A 20,241-nucleotide genomic window follows, 5' to 3' on the forward strand; every position below is an offset into this window, starting at 1 on the left:
ATACACCAGGCCGATTTCAAAATGTCAAACTAAAAAAGGTGTTATTCAACGTGTATAATTCCAAAAAACATTCCTGGTATGTCCCCTACGTTAGTCCCAATAAGTTCAACTACATCAAAATATCTTATCTTTAGGAGGTGGATGGTGAAGGACTCCAAACGACATGAACTTAATAACTGATCATACGGTTTCTAATTTCCAATTTAAACTTCATGACCACAGCCGAATAAGGAACTAGCTTTATCAAGATTTTATGAACAAAATCCGGTAACATATAATGGAACGATAGTTTAAATTGGATTTAAAAAATGAACATTTGTGCTTTCTTGGTATATCGCATGGTGTTTTAATTCCATCTAACGTATAAATCAGCTCCCTTAACAAGTAAACATTCTGGTGTAACTAAATTAATTTGAAAAAATGACACTGACCTTGATCGTGTATTGTAGACTAATCCACACAACGATAATGTGTTCATGTCCACCATCTGATCCAACTTTTCATGCCTTATATGGTATGATGAACAACATTTTTGTCCCCCATGAAAATGCGCGGGATTGAGGCGTCGTTGAAAAGAATGAAAGCAAAATCAGCGGAGTCTTTGTCCCTCCGAGGCATGACTGTCACCCTTTGAACCACATGACCAAACAAGTTGCAAAAAAACTCAACAATGCCATCCGCAGTGGGCATAGCCTCTTGACCGAAGCATACGGTCAGTGTCTTTGGACGCTTCACGTCATCCAGCTCCTTGCAGATGTACTTTTTCTTTCCCTTTTCTTGCTCAGTCTTTCTTCCTCCTTGTTGCATATGCATTCGTCGGCCATTGTTATGTCTACTCAATTCCTCTGGTGCAACTGAAATGCACTGGTCCTGTGTGTTGAAACTCAATAATCTTGCTGAATTCCTCTGATACTCCAACCACATGGCATCCATTGTTATGTCGCCTAGAATTCTAGAGAAAATATTTGAGAGGGTATCAAAAATTATCGTTAGGAGGATGGATCTCATCCTATGAACCTGGTATAAGGTGAGCTCAGTTTTCAACGCGTGTCCGAGGGTTTCGAGTTTTCTAGATTTGTCCACAACCCCTGAGAACTCGGGAGATAGTAGGCATTGCAAACAGATGACACAATCCTCGGTAAGACTGTTCATAAACCAGCCGTCCTTTTTTATGATAGTTTGCACAATACCACTCAGTCCCATGGTCTCCATTGACAGTAGAAATGTGATGACCATCAAGGACTGTGTAACTTCACGGTGAAGGACTTATGTAAGCATCTTAAATGCAGTTCAATCGATTCCATGGAACATTTCCAAACATTCGACTTCCATGCTTGAGGGCTTCCTTCTAGTATCCATGTTGTATGCGGAAGAATTTGTAAGCATATAGTTTGTAGTTTTTTGTGTGTAGTTTACCCACTCGTAGCCTCCTTCTTGTATGCATGCAGCATGGTCTCCACTTTATTGCATCATGTTGTTGCTCGTAGTCATAGACTAACCATCACCTACCTATTGGAATATTAATTAATGGCCTTAATTACGTGGTATACTCGTATATGGTATTATGGATACCACTTGGTGCGGGTTAGAGTTTCTTCTTAAAATAGAACATGTGATACCTTTATCTAATACGGAGAAATTGAAGTTAAATTGGGTAAATCTCCCCATATTTTATGAATCATGCCAACTTATTTAGCTTAAGCAACTTTATACCAGCACTGAGTTTAATGTGTACGGTTTAGTTATTTTGCGGTTTCTAGTTCAATGCGTACGGTTCAATATGTTCGGTTTAGTGACTAGCTCTTAACGTGAATGGTTTCGTGCCTATGGTTTCGGGTTTGGCGGTTTCCGGTTCAATGTGTACAGTTCGATGTGTTCGATTCAATGTGTACGGTTTAATGTGTTCGGTTCAATATGTTCGTACATATGTTTTTTGGTTTGGCGGTTTATGGTTCAATGCGTACGGTTTAGGGTTCACGGTTTGGTCGCTAGGTCTTAGCGTGAATGGTGTCGTGTGTATGGTTTATGGTTTGGCGGTTTCCGGTTCAATGCGTACGATTCAATGTGTACAGTTTAGTGATTAGGTCTTAGAGTGAATGGTTTTGTGCCTATGGTTTATGGTTCAATGTGCAGTTTAGGGTTCAAGGTTTAGTGAATAGGTCTTAGAGTGTATGGTTTCGAGCATATGATTTATGGTTTGGCGGTTTTCGGTTAAATGCGTTCGGTTTAATGTGTACGGTTTAATGACTAGGTCTTAGAGTGAATGGTTTCGTGCCAATGGTTTATGGTTCAATGTGCGGTTTAGGGTTCACGGTTTAGTGACTAGGTCTTAGAGTGTATGGTTTTGAGTGTATGGTTTATGGTTTGGCAGTTTTCGGTTCAATGCGTACATTTCAATGTGTACGGTTTAGTGACTAGGTCTTAGAGTAAATTGTTTCGTGCCTATGGTGTCGGGTTTGGCGGTTTCTGGTTCAATGTGTACGGTTTAGTGACTAGGTCTTAGAGTAAATGGTGTTGTGCCTATGGTTTATGGTTTAATGTGCGGTTTAGGGTTCACAGTTTAGTGACTAGGTCTTAGAGTGTATGTTTTCTATCACATATGGTTTGGCGGTTTCTGTACGGTTGAATGTGTACGGTTTAATGACTATGTCTTAGAGTGAATGGTTTCGTGCCTATGGTTTAGGGTTTGGCGGTTTGGTTCAATGTGTACGGTTCAATGTGTTCAGTTTAATGTGTTCGTCCATATGTTTTTTGGTTTGGCGGTTACTGGTTCAATGGGTCCGATTTAGGGTTCACCGTTTGGTTGCTAGGTCTTAGCGTGAATGGTGTCGTGCGTATGTTTTTTAGTTTGGTAGTTTCTGGTTCAATACGTAAGGTTCAATGTGTACGGTTTAGTGACGATGTCTTAGAGTGAATGGTTTCGAGCATATGGTTTTTGGTTTGGCGGTTTCCGGTTCAATTAGTATGGTTTAGGGTTCACGGTCTGGTTGCTAGGTCTTAGAGTGAATGGTTTCATGCGTATGGTTTATGGTTTGGCGATTTCAGGTTCAATGCGTACGGTTCAATGCATACGGTTTAATGACTAGGTCTTAGAGTGAATGGTTTCGTGCCTATGGTTTATAGTTCAATGTGCGGATTAGGGTTCACGGTTTAGTGACTAGGTCTTAGAGTGTATGGTTTTGAGCGTATGGTTTATGGTTTGGTGGTTTCCGGTTCAATGTGTACGATTCAATGTGTATGGTTTAGTGACTAGGTCTTAGAGTAAATTGTTTCGTGCCTATGGTTTATGGTTCAATGTGCTGTTTAGGGTTCACGGTTTAGTGTCTAGGTCTTAGAGTGTATGGTTTCGAGCGTATGGTTTATGGTTTGGTGGTTTCTAGTTAAATGTGTATAGTTAGGTCTTAGAGTGAATGGTTTCGAGCGTATGGTTTTTGGTTTGGCAGGTTTCCGGTTAAATGCGTACGGTTCAATGTGTATGGTTCAATGTGTACGGTTTACTGACTAGGTCTCAGAGTGAATGGTTTCATGCCCATGGTTTATGGTTTTGCGGTTTTTGGTTCAATGTGTACGGTTTAGGATTCACGGTTTGGTCGCTAGGTCTTAGAGTGAATGGTTTCGTGCATATGGTTTATGGTTTGGTGGTTTCCGGTTCAATACGTTCGGTACAATGTGTACGGTTTAGGGACTAGGTCTTAGAGTGAATGGTTTCGTGTATATGGTTTATGGTTTGGCGGTTTCCGGTTCAATGTGTACGATTTAGGGTCACGATTTGGTCGCTAGGTCTTAGAGTGAATGGTTTCATGCGTATGGTTTATGGTTTCGAGATTTTCGGTTCAATGCGTACAGTTCAATATGTACGGTTTAGTGACTAGGTCTAACGTTTTCGAGTGAATGGTTCCTGTTTTACTCTTTTTGGCGTTCATGGTTTACAATATATTATTTCGTGTTTATGGCCTACGATTTATTTTTCACGGACCGGCGTTTAGGTTCAACGTTATACGGGATAGGGTTTACGTCTTACGGTTATGTGATTAGGTTTTAGAGTGTTTGGTTTCGTACCTATGGTTTATGGTTTATGGTTTTGTATCTCTAACATTTATAAAAGTGATTCAATGTTATGCTACTATTAATGATACTAAAAAAATTACAAACACATTACTAATAGTTAATTGTAAGTTTCATTTGGGGAAGGAAGAGCTTTGCGATGAGGGATGAGAAGTTCAGTCTCCTATAACTGATAGGCGACGGCCAAAAGGTGGAAAGCAAAAAAGTCATTAGGCAATAAATTGGATGATGAGTGTCCATGACAAACGGAAAATTAAAAAAGTGTGTGGGAGACAGGTAATGTAATGCACATAGTTAATGAAAAGGAATATAACTCATAGGAAATGGAAAAAATTTCCCTTTTCTCGAGCTATTGACCTAATATGTGTATGATTTTCATACTAACCTTTTCGAGTGCTTAGCCGTCGCATTAAACTTTGTTGTGGACTAAACATTTGACCGGGTGTGTGATAATGAGAGATAACAACAAACACAATTCTGTTATATGAGCATAGTACTTTATGAGAATTAATTGATTAAACTTGATGGAGACAAGCATTCATTACAAAAATTAAAATAAATCTTCCAGTAACCGATTGGTTTTCGAAAAAAATAGACGGTTACCAGAAAATTTTTATTAGCTTTGACTACATCAATGTAAATAAACTAATGTATTGAGCTGAATAACTTCAATTAGTTCCAAAAGATGGAGACTTCGACTAAAAAAAAGGTTGGAGCCTTATCTTTTACCAATCAGAAAATAGAGTTTTATGTAAATTAATTTTTTGCAAAACTTTAGGAATATGAATTGGATATGTAACCTGCCCCATATATTAGAGGTCTACAACCAAATATCAATCAGCTGTCAAAACTCCTTTGAATAGAAGGGACAAATACCATGTTTGTTATTCTTTTAAGAAATTGTGCTTGCAAGTGGAGTGCAACTCATTAACTATACATGTTGCAATATTTTTCATGTTTTTTTTTTTAATTTAAATAGCTAAAATACCCAATGGCTGCTAGAGGGAAGCGACGCTCAACACAAAAAATAGAAAAGGGAGACGACGAAGCCAAAAAGGAACAAAGTAGAAAAATCTCAAGAAAAGTAGTCGACAAGGAAGTGATAGAACTGTCATCCAGGTTAGAAATAAATAATATTTCAATAAACTGTAAGTGTCCTTTTAAACCGATTCCGAATATAAAGTATTCATATTTTTAGTTTTTTTTTTCATAGTCTCCGAGGAAGCACCATGCATGACCAGCGACTACATGTAAATTTTAATGGTGGAGCTGGCAAAGAGATTGGCAAGGACTTAGGTAAAACTACAGTCCTAGAAGGTTCCCTAAAAGGAGTGGTAACACAAATGTCGATGATGATGAATACACTTTCAAACCTGATTGCTTCCCAGACCAAGATGTGTTATCCTGTGTTTGGAACAATGCCACAAACGATTAATCTTCGGAATGGTCTGCCCAATAACTTCAACCCTACGGTAATGCCTGTGATCATGAGCGGATTCAGCATGCCATCCGGTACTCTTGAGAGGAATCTAGATTCAACCAAGAAGATTAGATCCAACATGTCCAGCATTCATCAAGCCACGGATTCAATATCGCATATAGCTACAAAGTGTTGTTCAATGTCTCCAAAGTGTGAACAAACACCGCCAGATGATTATGTTATTCGCCGCAGTTTATTCAGAGATGATGGTACTGAAAAGAAGACAGATACAGAACCAGTTATACCGAGTAGCTTAGACAAGGCAGTATATGTTAGCTACTTCAACTCGGCTGACAGAAAGTTGCCACTAGCGAAGGAATTGGCAAAGATACATGCGGTGGGTTATCTCATGTTAAGAAAGTGTTAAAGATTTGTTGTTCTAATTAACTATTAATAACTAACGGGTTAGTTTTCGTTTTATCAGTGGACGCCTATTCTGTTCCGTCCCCTAGCTGATATGGCACTGTACAAGGACGAAGTTTCAGTCATGACCTACATCTTTGGAGGATGAAGAATTGAATTCGGAGATAATCTCACAGACAAACTTGTGACACGCTAATAGGAGAGTCATGTATACTCTACTGCCAAACAAACCATTGGTGGATGAGGTATGGATTTTTCAGTCATTAGCATTTGTTAATTTCATAAATGAAATTCCTAACATATAAAATACTTTTAATAAGGGAATATATGTTTATATTTGTTCTTATTGGCCGTCGAACAATGAACGATAAAGCAGATCATAAACCTGACATCAAGCATGCTCATGTGTGATGCACGTAAGGACACCAGTTTTCCCTGCTTGTAGTTTTTACCCACTATATTTTTGGTGAGTGAAAACCATTAACAGATTGTCCATCTCATGGTTCCATTGATCTTATACTTGTTCCTGTAAAATCAAATTTCAGCAATTTGCCCTTAATTGGACTCACTCCCCAAAGACTTTGAAATGCTATTTCGCTGAGGAATACATGGATGAGTTTGAATCATTATGCAAGGTAAGTTTCTACTTTACGTATCGTAATATATGTTAATGTCAGTAAAGAATGCTTATTCCAATATAACTTATTTGTGTATTTTTTGTTAGATTTTCGTTCTAATGAATGAGGATAACATGCACTGGTACCTGCTTGTAATTGACATTGAAAAAAGACACCTTATATTACTAGATTCGAGCAGAACCAGGTGCCGTCGTTGTGCCAAGCTAATGGTAGTGTTTCGAAATTTCTAATAGGCGAAAATAACTTCTAAATTGCTTGAACAGGCAGCGAACTTCACACATGTAATAAATTTTAATTTGATTACAGGCACTGTTTATTGAGGAGATGCTTGATAACTCGACCTTCTATGCTAACCAAACAACACAGACCAGTAATTTCAGAATATCCTATAATACATCCTGCAGAGATTGGCGATCAAAATGATGACTCATAAGAAACCGTATAAGTTTTTGTTGCGTGTTGAATTCAGAATTACTAAGAGACATCAATGATTTTGCTAATGTGTGATTAAAAATTTTTCCTTGTACACAACTAAAAGAGACCGCTAACATATTTATTGATGTTGTTATTGTGATATACACTGCTTTTCCTGCCAGCCTTGGTTAAGGAAGATAATATTTTTTACAGTCCCATTCCATCTGCTCTGATCATGTACCATTAGAAATTAAGTTTGTTATAGACTTCAATAAAAAATTTTTAATATGCAAGGAATGATTGTGGAGTTTGCGTGACAACCTGGATGAGGGAGTGCCAATGGAGGAGTAACTACAATATTAAGGTAATTATAAAATAAAATTGCTTTCATGGTTTCCTATATTATCTAAAAATTTTAATGTAACGTATGCTGACGTCTGAATTTATTTTGCGCTTAGGTAAATGAAAGCACAAGATTACAACTGACTATTGATCTGGTCATGAATCCGTTCAATTTGAAATCCTAGGAAGTCCTGGAGGCAGCAAAGACATACTACAACGAAATATCTAAAAAGGAAGAGCGATTGGTTAAGGGGATAGGAAATATGCTCTGAGTTCTATATACCTAAGGCATTCAAATAATTGTGTCCATTGCTTAGACTTTTAATACTTTAATGCTTGCAATAACTTATTATGATTATGTTAGTTGAAGTACTTTATGATAATTTTCGATTTAGGTTTTGTGTTGCGCTTATTGATTGAGAAAAAACTACTGGGTCATAACAAAACCGAACTAGTTGGCCCGAACCTCTTATAAAAAAATAAAAAAAGTTTTTTAGGTGAGATTTTGGTATTTATATTTAATTAACGGGCTATTTTAGTCCGTTTTTTAATGGAACACCGCATTTTGTTATGTTAATAAAAAATGGTTTGAATTATTTCCGATACTTTGTAAATCAATTAACTAAAAATGATTTAAATAGTTTACCTAAATATAAACACAACATTATACTTATAATTTTTTTTATTTTGTGTAACCTCCTTTATGTTTATTCATTTAGTGATACGTAGAGGAAGGGTTATTAAACTACATTTACCTTTTCAAAATAAGAGTAATACAATTCAAAGAGAGTTTATTATATGTATTTATTACTCAGTTTACATTTTCGAAAAAGTTTGATTACTGATGAGGTTTGAATCCTAATAGATGGCTTTCAAGATATCCCTTCAACTTCATATCCAACCGGTGTGACGTTTGATTTTACTCTCTTTAAAAGTAAAACTAGACTTCCTCCAAAAAATAATTTGACAACAACATTTTAAATCCTCTTCTAATTCACTCACCGCGCCTATCAACTGCAGCAACTACTCACTAATCTTAGCAAACAAAGATGGAGCCAGAATTCCAGTAAGCATCTAACTATTATCTGATTTTTGTTCAACTTTTTTTCCACACACACGATTGTCTGTCTTTGCATGGTTTGTTCCTTTTAACATTGATGACTTCTCAATTTTTGGTTCTGTCCTTGCATGGTTTCTTTTTTTTAACATGGCTGACTTTTCAATTTTTTGTTCCGGGTGGCTAGTTACGTGAATACTTTAAGGAACGTAAGAAGATGCCCTGACCAGACTTTCGTCTTAAACCTATTCCTAACAGATGTAAGTTTATGTCCTATGCCACAGATGTTACTTTTTTTTCGTTTGTATGTCTAATTTTTTTCAACATCTGTTTAACATGTAATTTTGTTTCTATGACTATAGGAAGATGTACGATTTCCACAACACATTGTGTGGAACTTTTCATTCTTCACAACCAGTGATCTCTACTTCATAGACAGACAAGATAACTGTCTCCATATCCACCCAAAGAGAGAGGGTGATAAGTACTGGATCAAAGCAACAGACATAGGGATGATAAGATCTCTCTATCGACCAACTCTACGGCTTATTGTGGAACTCAGTTACGTAGGTTGGGGTATCTTCTACATGTTTGCATGGGACAATACTCATTCGAAAGAAAAGCCAGAGTCGTTGATGAGATATATGCCTCCAATGTGTTGCCTGACCAAATCAAACAGTGGCTGGTGGATAGATGCAAGGTACACTTCAACAAGGAAGCACAAGTGGCTGCGTTCGAGACCGAAAGGTTATTACGCCGACAGCATCGGAGGCAACAAGGTTCACCACCGCGTTCTCAAGAGTCAAGGTAACAATAACTCGTTTACTTTGGAAAGTAAATTTACAGTCTCTTTTATATTCATTGATGTATAATAAATTTTCAAAAATTATTGCAGGTTCAACTGCCATCAACAGGGGGGAAGTGCAGTGGCAGGACCTAGTAGGAGGGCAGTGGCAGGACCTAGTAGGAGGTATCGAAGAAATTTGCCGTCTGAATCTTCCGACTCGTCTGTGAACCAGAGAACACCATCATCGTAGGACAGAACATGAAAAATTTATTTGTTTAAGGTTTTATGTGAACTAATATTTTGTAATAGTGTTTCAGTAGCCATGTCTATATGTACATATTTACTTTTGTGGACATCTTCGATTAGTATTCTGTCTAATAACTTTGATTTTCTGAATATAAATTATCGTGTTGGAAATCATGATTTTGTTAACGTATATACCGCATAATCTATTGGTTTATTTTTATCAACTGTCACACAAGTCTACCTTAACAAGAATTTTTTTATTCCAGTTATTATTTATAAAAAAATTTGGTAACAAAGGCTTTTTCATGTGAAAGACTTGATTGCTGTTTTTCTGTGGCTACATGGATGAGGGTATGGCAGTGGTAACATCTTAATTAGGTATTGGAAATACTTTATGCAGTGATAAGGCCAACAATATTGAAAATCAAGTAAACAGATGAGTGACTATATTAGCAAAATAAAACTTAGCAAGTTAAGGTAAATACACATGTATGACACATGGGAAAATTGGTGGCTGCTTCTAATTTCAAACTAAATAAACAAAAAATCAGAGATAAGATTATTGGAGTATGTTGGAATTCCAACGAAATTTATTTACTAGGATAGGCAAAAACTTTGGTAGACGAGACAAATTTAATGGTACACAATACCTAGTTCAAACTGGTTATGATAACACCGGTAAACACAATATTCTGCCACATCAATTCTCGTTGGATGCAACATCTCACACAATTAATAAGTTAGAGAAATTTAGGTTCATTACTTAAAAGCAAAAAAGAGACTTCAACCAAACAAAAACTACAGCATAAACCCAACCAAAAACCAAGACTACTAAACGCGCGTCTAGAAAAATGACTAAATTCCAACTTCCCTTGCCGATTATTCCGGATGAACTGCTGCAAGAAATCTTCCTACGAAGTAGTGCCAAAGCTATAAGGAGATGTATGTGCTTGAATAAATTCTGGCACTGACGGCTACGCCAGCCAGAGACATGCATACAAAACATGCGAAGGCAGAAAGTGTTAGATCAACATGTCTTGTTTCATGTTGGATACTCACTACTGTTAATGGGTTCAGATTCACTATATATAGTGAATGCTGCTTCTGGAGAAGAAGTGCATGTTCAGCAACCTTTCAAAGTTGGCATCCATGGGTGGTTTCGTATTGTGGGAGTGTCAAACGGGAATATATGTTTCAAGTTCTCCTGTGAACAAGACGACACAAGACTTTTGGCATGGAATCTAACAACACAATGCTCTAGAGAAATTTCTGACCCCCATAGGGACCACGGTAGATCATATTTCCCAGTATATGGTTTCGGTCATGTACCAAACTCAAATGCATACACAATCATACATATGTGCAAAAGGGACAAAGCTGATGCCTACGTTTTTTTCTCTGGATATTGTTCAAGGTGTTCTACATGGTTTCACTGCGTTGATTGTCTCTCTGGTGTAGAAAAAATTGACCCTAACTCTGTTTTTAATAATGGTCATGCGTATTGGATTACTAGTACAGGAGATAGTTATGCTACACCCAAGTCTGTTTTATGTTACAGTGTTGAAGATGAATCAATTAGCGAGGTGTCTATTCCATTAGGTGCCATATATACCGTTCACAATTTACTAACCCACAAGGAAAAAGTTGCACTCCTCGCTCATATACACAATGAATTTGGTTATGTCGCATCAATTTGGCACTTGAATGAAGACGCTAGTGGAAACAGAATATTAGAGCAATACTGCAGGTTTGCGAGTCGAAGAATCAGAGAAAATCCAATACTATTTGTGGATGATAACCTACTTTTTTTGGTGAACAATTCAAAGGAAAGAGAGTTACTCGTCAATTACAGGTACAGAGAGCTTGTGTTGACAGAATATGACATCGAACATAGCGCTAAAAATCTATTGGTGAGGAGAGCATGGTGAGACCCAGAAATGCCACACCCGATCACAGTAAGGTCTACACTCAAGTATTTTGCAGGGATGTTTCCTGTCTAGAAATAATTGACATTTAGATCTACTCCGACTACATATATTGTGGAACTTGGTTGAACCTCTATGTTTAGTATTCCGGTTGATGTTAATTATATTTTTTTTGTTAATGAAATCCCCAATTAACTGTTATGACACTGGTTAATTCCAAATGTTTTTTATTTTAGTTTTTTTTACTAGTGTATGTTTTACATTAGTTTAAAAGACCCAAAATTAAGAGAAATGGTTGCATAACAACTTCAATCTATCTAATTCGATGTTTCATGTAGTGTTCCTTATGTACAGGAGATTTATAATGGTGTTATTCTGTTTCTAACCATCCTAGTATAGGGATTATGTGACAAATATCAGTTAACTTACTAACATTTTACGCGAATATTCAATCAAGAAGTGCTATTCCAAAAAAAGATTGAGCAAAGTAAGGGTAGACAGACACATGAATAGAATAAATAGTTACCTGGAAAAATTTGGTTTGGCTTAAAATTCTGGAGAGAGTTGGGCTTAACCGGTTTCAAGCCAGTTGCTGCATTAATCCTCAGCTGAATTATCTACTAATTGTTTTTGTAGCTGGCCCAATTTGATAGATAGCCCACTTTACTTTTAGATAGACTTGAACTACCAAAAAAATGTTTTTTTCAGGTTAGTTGACCAAGCCCAATCCCAAGTATGTCAGAAAGACTAAATATTCAGTTAATTAAAGTAACTAACACTGGGAAAAAAATATGGATGACCTTTGATCATATACTATGTTACACCTTAATACCTAACCAGAACTCAACCGGGATAATTGTGAATCGAGACATGCATACAAAATTCGACCTATAATTTGACCAAAGTTTTCCTATGTAACACGATTCCACCAAAAAAGACAACATATAAACGGGCAATGATGAAACTACTTGAAATAAGTTAGAAGACAAACTTACATGATGACGACCTTGGGTTTCAGGAGCACAATTGTATACACCACTGCTTTGTTGGACGATGGCAGAACCTAACCCAGTGCACGGTAAGACCGGCAATAAGCCATACACTCGTTGAATATTACTATATAAGAAGAAAAACAGAGCAACCCAGTACATGGTAAGACCTGTAATAAGCCATTAGCACTCTATAACAAACTCCAGGTTGCACTCTACCTCCACGGCCACGTCTCTGAAATGATCAACCCATTAGCACTCGTTCATTTACTTTGGCTTATAAAGTAATAAGAATTCAATAAAGTGCATGAAGGGGTGAATAAAGTCAAACTAATTGAGCAAACAAAGGATTCAGCAATAATGGGAAGTTATGATTTTTAAAAAATCAGATCTTTCAATTAGAGTATTATACATCATGTGCAAGGGTATAAAGATGATGATCTACAACTTCAATACCTGATGAGCTGAAGCCTTTGAAATCCATTATGTTAACAGACAGGCTAGCTTATTTAAAGCATCATAGCTGGTCTCCTTTGCTGAACAATGATGTGTATTAGAACAAAGCAGTGGCCATTCATCATGATCAAATAAACTACATGTGTTAAGATTTATTTAGGCTCAAGGGATTAGGAATTTGGAAACCTATGCAGGAAATTTTCTGAAAGGAAAGCAATTAAACTTGTAACAAGTTGCAATTCACCAAATTTTCCAAGCCTAACATAACATTCTAGTTGACTTTCAGCTTCTTCATTCTCTCATTTGTTAAAATTTATGCTGCACACTAGTATATAGGAAGAAAAACAGATCTTGTCAATTATCTATTGTGGTGACTGCATGATTTGTTATGGAAGTCACCAAATCATCAGTCTATATTGTCATGCCTTTCTCCTTCCTACTCTTACAGAATTACCGAAGATTGAGTTATAACATGACTGCAATCTTAAGCATTTGTGTCACTAATAAAAAATGTTGTTATTTTCTGGTATTCGAGCTGACTTACTACAACATATTAGCCTTCATATGCTACTGAAATTAGTAGGGAACTTTGATAACTAAGTAACAAAAATAAATACCATAATACATATACGTATCTATAGGTAAAACATAATTAAATTCCAACCACGTTGCCCATATCAAATAAACGACATCGACAATTTTTGCTTTAAAAGCTTCAAGCAATTGTGTGTCTACATTCTAGCAGAAAAATTCTGAAAGAAGGAAATTATTCTTAAGTTTCTCAACCTAATAGAGGTGCTTCAGGTTCCGGTTTTGATCTAATAGTTAGACTTTGTTGATGAAGCCTCATTCTCTCTTGCAGCTGCTTCTCTAGTCTTCTTCCTCAACTCTGCTTGTATACTTTTTTTGTTCAACAGCTTCTCTAGGTTTACTATTCTTTCCTCTACATGTGCTATCAAGTTATCTATTCCCAAATGTTCTTCAACATGATTCTGCTTCCCATCACCCAATCCTCTTGTAGCCTTCCCCGCTCTGACCCTTACAATGTGATCATCAACCCAGAGAAAGAATTTACAATGTGCTTCTGTCACCTAAATCAAATAGAACACAATGAATGTATGGTTGTACAAAATACTCCAATTCAATCTAATCCACATATGTGACTGTAATTAATCCCTAAAGGCTAAATCTTAAAAATCCTTTCAAATTTTAAAGCAATTTTTTATATCATATCAGGTTCTATGTCAATTCATGCCTCAATCATTCTTCAAAATTAACCAGCACCAATATCAAATTATATACAATATCAACCCAATTTAACAGCAAATTGCTTACAAAATCAAATCATTTTCATAACCAATAGGCATGCCATTCCAAACAATTCAAAATCACATCCACAACAACTTGAGCTAGGAAAAAAAACCAAAATCTATATTCTAAGCCTCCATTCCAAAAATTCAAAATTTACCCAAATTTAGCATAAACTTAGTGATCATACATGAAGAATTGCGTGCTTACCTTTAACAATGGGCATCTAAAAAGTAGCCTATTCGGGTTGGTGTCTGTCTTAGGCATGTAACAGATGGCATATTTTCTGCAGAAATATTTTGGGGCCACACCATCTTTTACATTCCCAGGTTGCAGCAAAATCGAACTTGCATATCCAACTATCAGTTCCTGTTGTCCGCCGGCTTCGACTATGCCTCGTCTCGTGTTTGAGGAGCATGCATCACTAACCATCAATCTTATTAACATTGAACACCACCATGAAAAACTATTATCAACTATTGCATTCAAAATTGAAACAATCTACTTCGATCAACAGTGATTAAAGAAAGTGAATAACAGAACAAATCATGCAAATTTGGTTGTGAAAATCGACAACTGAAACAAACGAATTAGCTAGAGGAAGAAACAATAGGCCTTACAAAGGTTTTTCGAGAGAGTTTTCCTTGTAGGTCGCCGGAACCATTTCCACCTAGGGGATGAGTTACGTTCTTCAACGGTTTCGTAAATACTTCACTTTGCCTGTGAGTCACAAAAAAGGACACCCGCGTAACCCTAGACGAAGAAGCAATAGGAAGGGTCTTCGATGGGGTTCGGAAAAGTCGGTTCACTAACGATGAGTCACCGAATAAATCAGAAGAATAAGGTAGAAAAAGAGGCTATGGACATTAAAGCGTGATGAGTTTGAAAAACTCTAAATTAACATTTGTGATGACTAAACATTATTAATTTATTTAATTGCAAAAATATTAATTCATATATGGTGATCAAGTTAATTTTTTCTATGCAGATTAAGCATTGGGCCAAAAATAAAAAAAATGTTGCAAGCCCAAAATACTTTATAAAAACTTTCAGCATTGATGCAAAAGTGCTTTGATTATTTGGGCTGAATTATTATTCTTATTATTGGGCCAGAATGAATCTCATTGCTCCAAAGCCCAACTATGATCTATGCTCAGTGATCCAATGCTTGATCCAAAAATCCATCAGGAAAGCAAATGTTATCATTTGCCTTGTGCCTTCCAACGGATTCCATTTCTCATTAAGGATGGATTTTAAAATTTTAAATTGGTAGCATTGGAAACATAAATAAGAGAGAGAATATGAGTGACATGATTGATGTGTTTAATGCTACACGCCACTCTAGCAAGGGAAGTAAAAGCAACTCATTTTAATTAATTTGTTCAAACACACTTGATTGCTTTTCTTCACATTTTATCTTCTCTCTCATCACTTTCCTTCTCTTCTTCGGTTATTACACAGCAAACCATGGAAGCAAAACTTAGCTACCGAAATGAAGGAAGAGCACGCTACAAGACCATCTCAATGATGGCAAGAAAAAGAAAAAAAAGTATGTTGTGGCTGAGATTCTTATCACTTGTGGAAAGATTTTGTGATGGGATCTTAGCTTCTCCAGAACAAAAATGGTTGAAGAAGATCTCGTCCAGCAAGAAGGAGATTCTTGGAGGCATGGTGATGAGCGGATAATTTATACGCTTTTTGGCATTGTTTTTAGGTAGTTTTTAGTAGGATCTAGCTACATTTAGGGATGTTTTCATTAGTTTTTATGCTAAATTCACATTTCTGGACTTTACTATGAGTTTGTATATTTTTCTGTGATTTCAGGTATTTTCTGGTTGAAATTGAGGGACCTGAGCAAAAATCTGATTCAGGCTGAAAAAGGACTGCTGATGCTGTTGGATTCTGACCTCCCTACACTCGAGTTTGTATATTTTTCTATGATTTCAGGTATTTTCTGGTTGAAATTGAGGGACCTGAGCAAAAATCTGATTCAGGCTGAAAAAGGACTGCTGATGCTGTTGGATTCTGACCTCCCTACACTCGAGATAGATTTTCTGGAGCTACAGAAATTCAAATGGCGCACTCTCAATGGCGTTGGAAAGTAGACATCCAGAGCTTTCCAGAAATATATAATAGTCCATACTTTGTTCGAGTTTAGATGACGCAAACTGGCGTTCAACGCCAGTTCCATGCTGCTTTCTGGAGTAAAACGCCAGAAACACGTCACGAACCACAGTTAAACGCCAAAAACATGTTACAACTTGGCGTTTAACTCCAAGAGAAGCCTCTACATGTGTAAAGCTCAAGCTCAGCCCAAGCACACACCAAGTGGGCCCCAGAAGTGGATTTCTGCATCATTTACTCAATTCTGTAAACCCTAGTAGCTAGTCTAGTATAAATAGGACATTTTACTATTGTATTAGAGATCTTGGTATCTAGTCCTTTCCCCTATTTTCGAATTCATATTACATTTTGGGGGCTGGCCATTCGACCATGCCTGGACCACCACTTATGTATTTTCAACGGTGGAGTTTCTACACACCATAGATTAAGGTGTGGAGCTCTGCTGTACCTCGAGTTTTAATGCAAAGTACTACTTTTTTCTATTCAATTCATGCTTATTCTTATTCTAAGATATTCGTTGCACTTCAACATGATGAATGTGATGATCCGTGACACTCATTATCATTCTCACCTATGAACACGTGATTGACAACCACTTCCGTTCTACTTTAGACCGAACAAATATCTCTTGGATTCCTTAATTAGAATCTTCGTGGTATAAGCTAGAACCCTTTGGTGGCCACTCTTGAGAATTCGAAAAGTCTAAACTTTATCTGTGGTATTCCGAGTAGGATTCAAGGATTGAATGACTGTGACGAGCTTCAAACTCACGATTGTTGGGCGTGGTGACAGATGCAAAAGAATCAATGGATTCTATTCCGACATGATCGAGAACCGACAGATGATTAGCCGTGCTGTGACAGAGCATTTGGACCATTTTCACTGAGAGAATGGGATGTAGCCATTGACAACGGTGATGCCCTACATACAGCTTGCCATGGAAAGGAGTATAAAGGATTAGATGAAAGCAGTAGGAAAGCAGAGATTCAGAAAGAACACAGCATCTCCATACACTTGTCTGAAATTCTTACCAATGATTTACATAAGTATCTCTATCTTTATTTTCTGTTTATTTATTATTATTTTCGAAAACCTCCATAACCATTTATTATCCGTCTAACTAAGATTTACAAGATGACCATAGCTTGCTTCATACCAACAATCTCCGTGGGATCGACCCTTACTCACATAAGGTTTATTACTTGGACGACCCAGTGCACTTGCTGGTTAGTTGTGCGAAGTTGTGAAGAATGTGAGTGAACCATAGTAGTGTGCATCAAGTCTTTGGAGCCATTACTAAGAATTGTTCAAGTTATAAAAAGTGTAAATCACAATTTTGCCTATCAAGTTTTTGGCGCCGTTGCCGTGGATTGTTCGAGTTTGGACAACTGACGGTTCATCTTGTTGCTCAGATTAGGTAATTTTCTTTTCAAAAAGTTTTCAAAAAATTTTCAAAAATTTTTTTCTTTATTTTCGTTTTTCAAAAAAATAATTTTCGAAAAAAATTAATAAAATCATAAAAACAAAAAAATTTGTGTTTCTTGTTTGAGTCTAGTGTCAATTTTTAAGTTTGGTGTCAATTACATGTTTTTAAAATTTATGCATTTTTTCGAAAACTCATGCATGGTATTCTTCATGATCTTCAAGTTGTTCTTGGTAAGTCTTCTTGTTTGATCTTGATATTTTCTTGTTTTCTATTTTTTTTGCTGTTTTTCATATGCATTTTTGAATTCTTAGTGTCTAAATATGAAAAATTTCTAAGTTTGGTGTCTTGCATGTTTTTCTTTTCTTGAAAATTTTTTAAAAATAAGTCTTGATGTTCATCTTGATCTTCAAAGTATTCTTGGTGTTCATCTTGATATTCATAGTGTTCTTGCATGCATCATGTGTTTTGATTCATAATTTTTATGTTGTGAGTCATTTTTGTGTTTTTCTCTCTCCTCATTAAAAATTTAAAAATAAAAAAATATCTTTCCCTTATTTCTCTCATAAAATTCAAAATTTTGGGTTGACTTAGTCAAAAAATTTTTAAAATAGGTTGTTTCTTGTTAGTCAAGTCAAGATTTCAATTTTAAAAAAATCCTATCTTTTCAAAATATTTTCAAAAATCAAATCTTTTTCATTTTTTTTATGATTTTCGAAAATTTGAAAATATTTTTTTTAAATCTTTTTTCTTAATTTCATTTCAAATTTTCGAAAACTTTGCTAACAATTAATGTGATTGATTCAAAAATTTGAAGTTTGTTACTTTCTTGTTAAGAAAGGTTCAATCTTTAATTTCTAGAATCATATCTTTTAGTTTCTTGTTAGTCAAGTAATCAATTTTAATTTTAAAAATCAAATCTTTTTAATTTTCTTCTCAAATCTTTTTCAAAATATATTTTCAATCATATCTTTTCAAATCATATCTTTTTCAAAATCAATTTCAAAAATCTTTTCTAACTTTTTATCTTGTCAAAATTGATTTTCAATTCTTTTTCAACTAACTAATTGACTTTTTTTTGTTTCTTATCTTTTTCAAAACCACCTAACTACTTTTCTCTTTCTAATTTTCGAAAATCAACCTCCCCCTTTTTCAAAATTCTTTTTTTATTAACTAATTGTTTTAAATTTTAATTTTATCTTACCTCTTCTCTTAATTTTCAAATTTTAACTAATAATTAAAATAAAAACAAAAATATTTTTCTATTTTAGTTAAAATTCGAATTTTCTCCTCTCTCTCTCTCATCTCTTTTCTATTTATTTATTCATTTACTAACACTTCTCTTCATCTAAAAATTCGAACCCTCTCCTCTATCTGTGTTCGAATTTTTCTCATCCTTCTTCTATTCTTTTATTCTTCTACTCACATAAAGGAATCTCTATACTATGACATAGAGGATTCCAGATTTTCTTTGTTTTCTTCTCTTTCATATGAGCAGAAACAAGGAAAAAGGTATTCTTGTTGAAGCTGATCCTGAACCTGAAAGGACTCTGAAGAGGAAATTAAGAGAAGCTAAAATACAACAATCCAGAGACAACCTTACTAAAATTTTTCGAATAAAAAAAGGATATGACAGCCAAAACCAACAACAATAACGCAAGAAGGATGCTTGGTGATTATACTACACCTACTTCCAAATTTGATGGAAGAAGCATCTCAATCCCTACCATTGGAGCAAACAATTTTGAGCTGAAGCCTCAACTAGTTGCTCTAATGCAACAGAACTGCAAGTTCATGGACTTCCATCAGAAGATCCATATCAGTTTTTAACTGAATTTTTGTAGATCTGTGAGACTGTTAATACTAATGGAGTAGATCCTGAAATCTATAGGCTCATGCTTTTCCCTTTTACTGTGAGAGACAGAGCTAGAACATGGTTGGACTCACAACCTAAAGATAGCCTGGACTCTTGGGATAAGCTGGTCACAGCCTTCTTGGCCAAGTTCTTTCTTCCTCAAAAGCTGAGCAAGCTTAGAGTGGATGTTCAGACCTTTAAACAAAAAGATGGTGAATCCTTCTATGAAGCTTGGGAAAGATACAAGCAGATGACCAAAAAGTGTCCTTCTGACATGCTTTCAGAGTGGACCATTCTGGATATATTCTATTATGGTCTATCTGAGTTCTCTAAGATGTCACTGGACCATTCTGCAGGTGGATCCATTCACCTAAAGAAAACACCTACAGAAGCTCAAGAACTCATTGACATGGTTGCAAATAACCAATTCATGTACACTTCTGAGAGGAATTCTTGAGTAATGGGACACCTCAGAGGAAGGGAGTTCTTGAAATTGATGCTCTGAATGCCATATTAGCTCAGACCAAAATGTTGACTCAGCAAGTCAACATGATCTCTCAAAGTCTGAATGGATGGCAAAATGCATCCAACAGTACTAAAGAAGCATCTTCTGAAGAAGAAGCTTATGATCCTGAGAACCCTACAATGACAGAGGTGAATTACATGGGTAAAACCTATGGGAACACCTACAATTCTTCATGGATAAATCATCCAAACTTCTCATTGAAGGATCAACAAAAGCCCCAACAAGGCTTTAATAATGGTGGAA

The 20,241-nt window shown here is 35.9% G+C and overlaps 1 non-coding gene across 1 annotated transcript; it reads right to left on the minus strand.

The window, feature by feature from the left end:
- Positions 1–19,644: 19,644 nt before the first annotated feature.
- LOC127740169 (small nucleolar RNA R71) lies at positions 19,645–19,752 on the minus strand. The gene has a single exon (XR_008000850.1). It is a non-coding gene; the product is annotated as a small nucleolar RNA R71 (small nucleolar RNA).
- Between the last annotated feature and the right edge of the window lie 489 nt (positions 19,753–20,241).

The sequence above is a fragment of the Arachis duranensis genome, chromosome 6 (genome assembly GCF_000817695.3).
Source record: "Arachis duranensis cultivar V14167 chromosome 6, aradu.V14167.gnm2.J7QH, whole genome shotgun sequence".
Lineage (NCBI taxonomy): Eukaryota > Viridiplantae > Streptophyta > Magnoliopsida > Fabales > Fabaceae > Arachis > Arachis duranensis.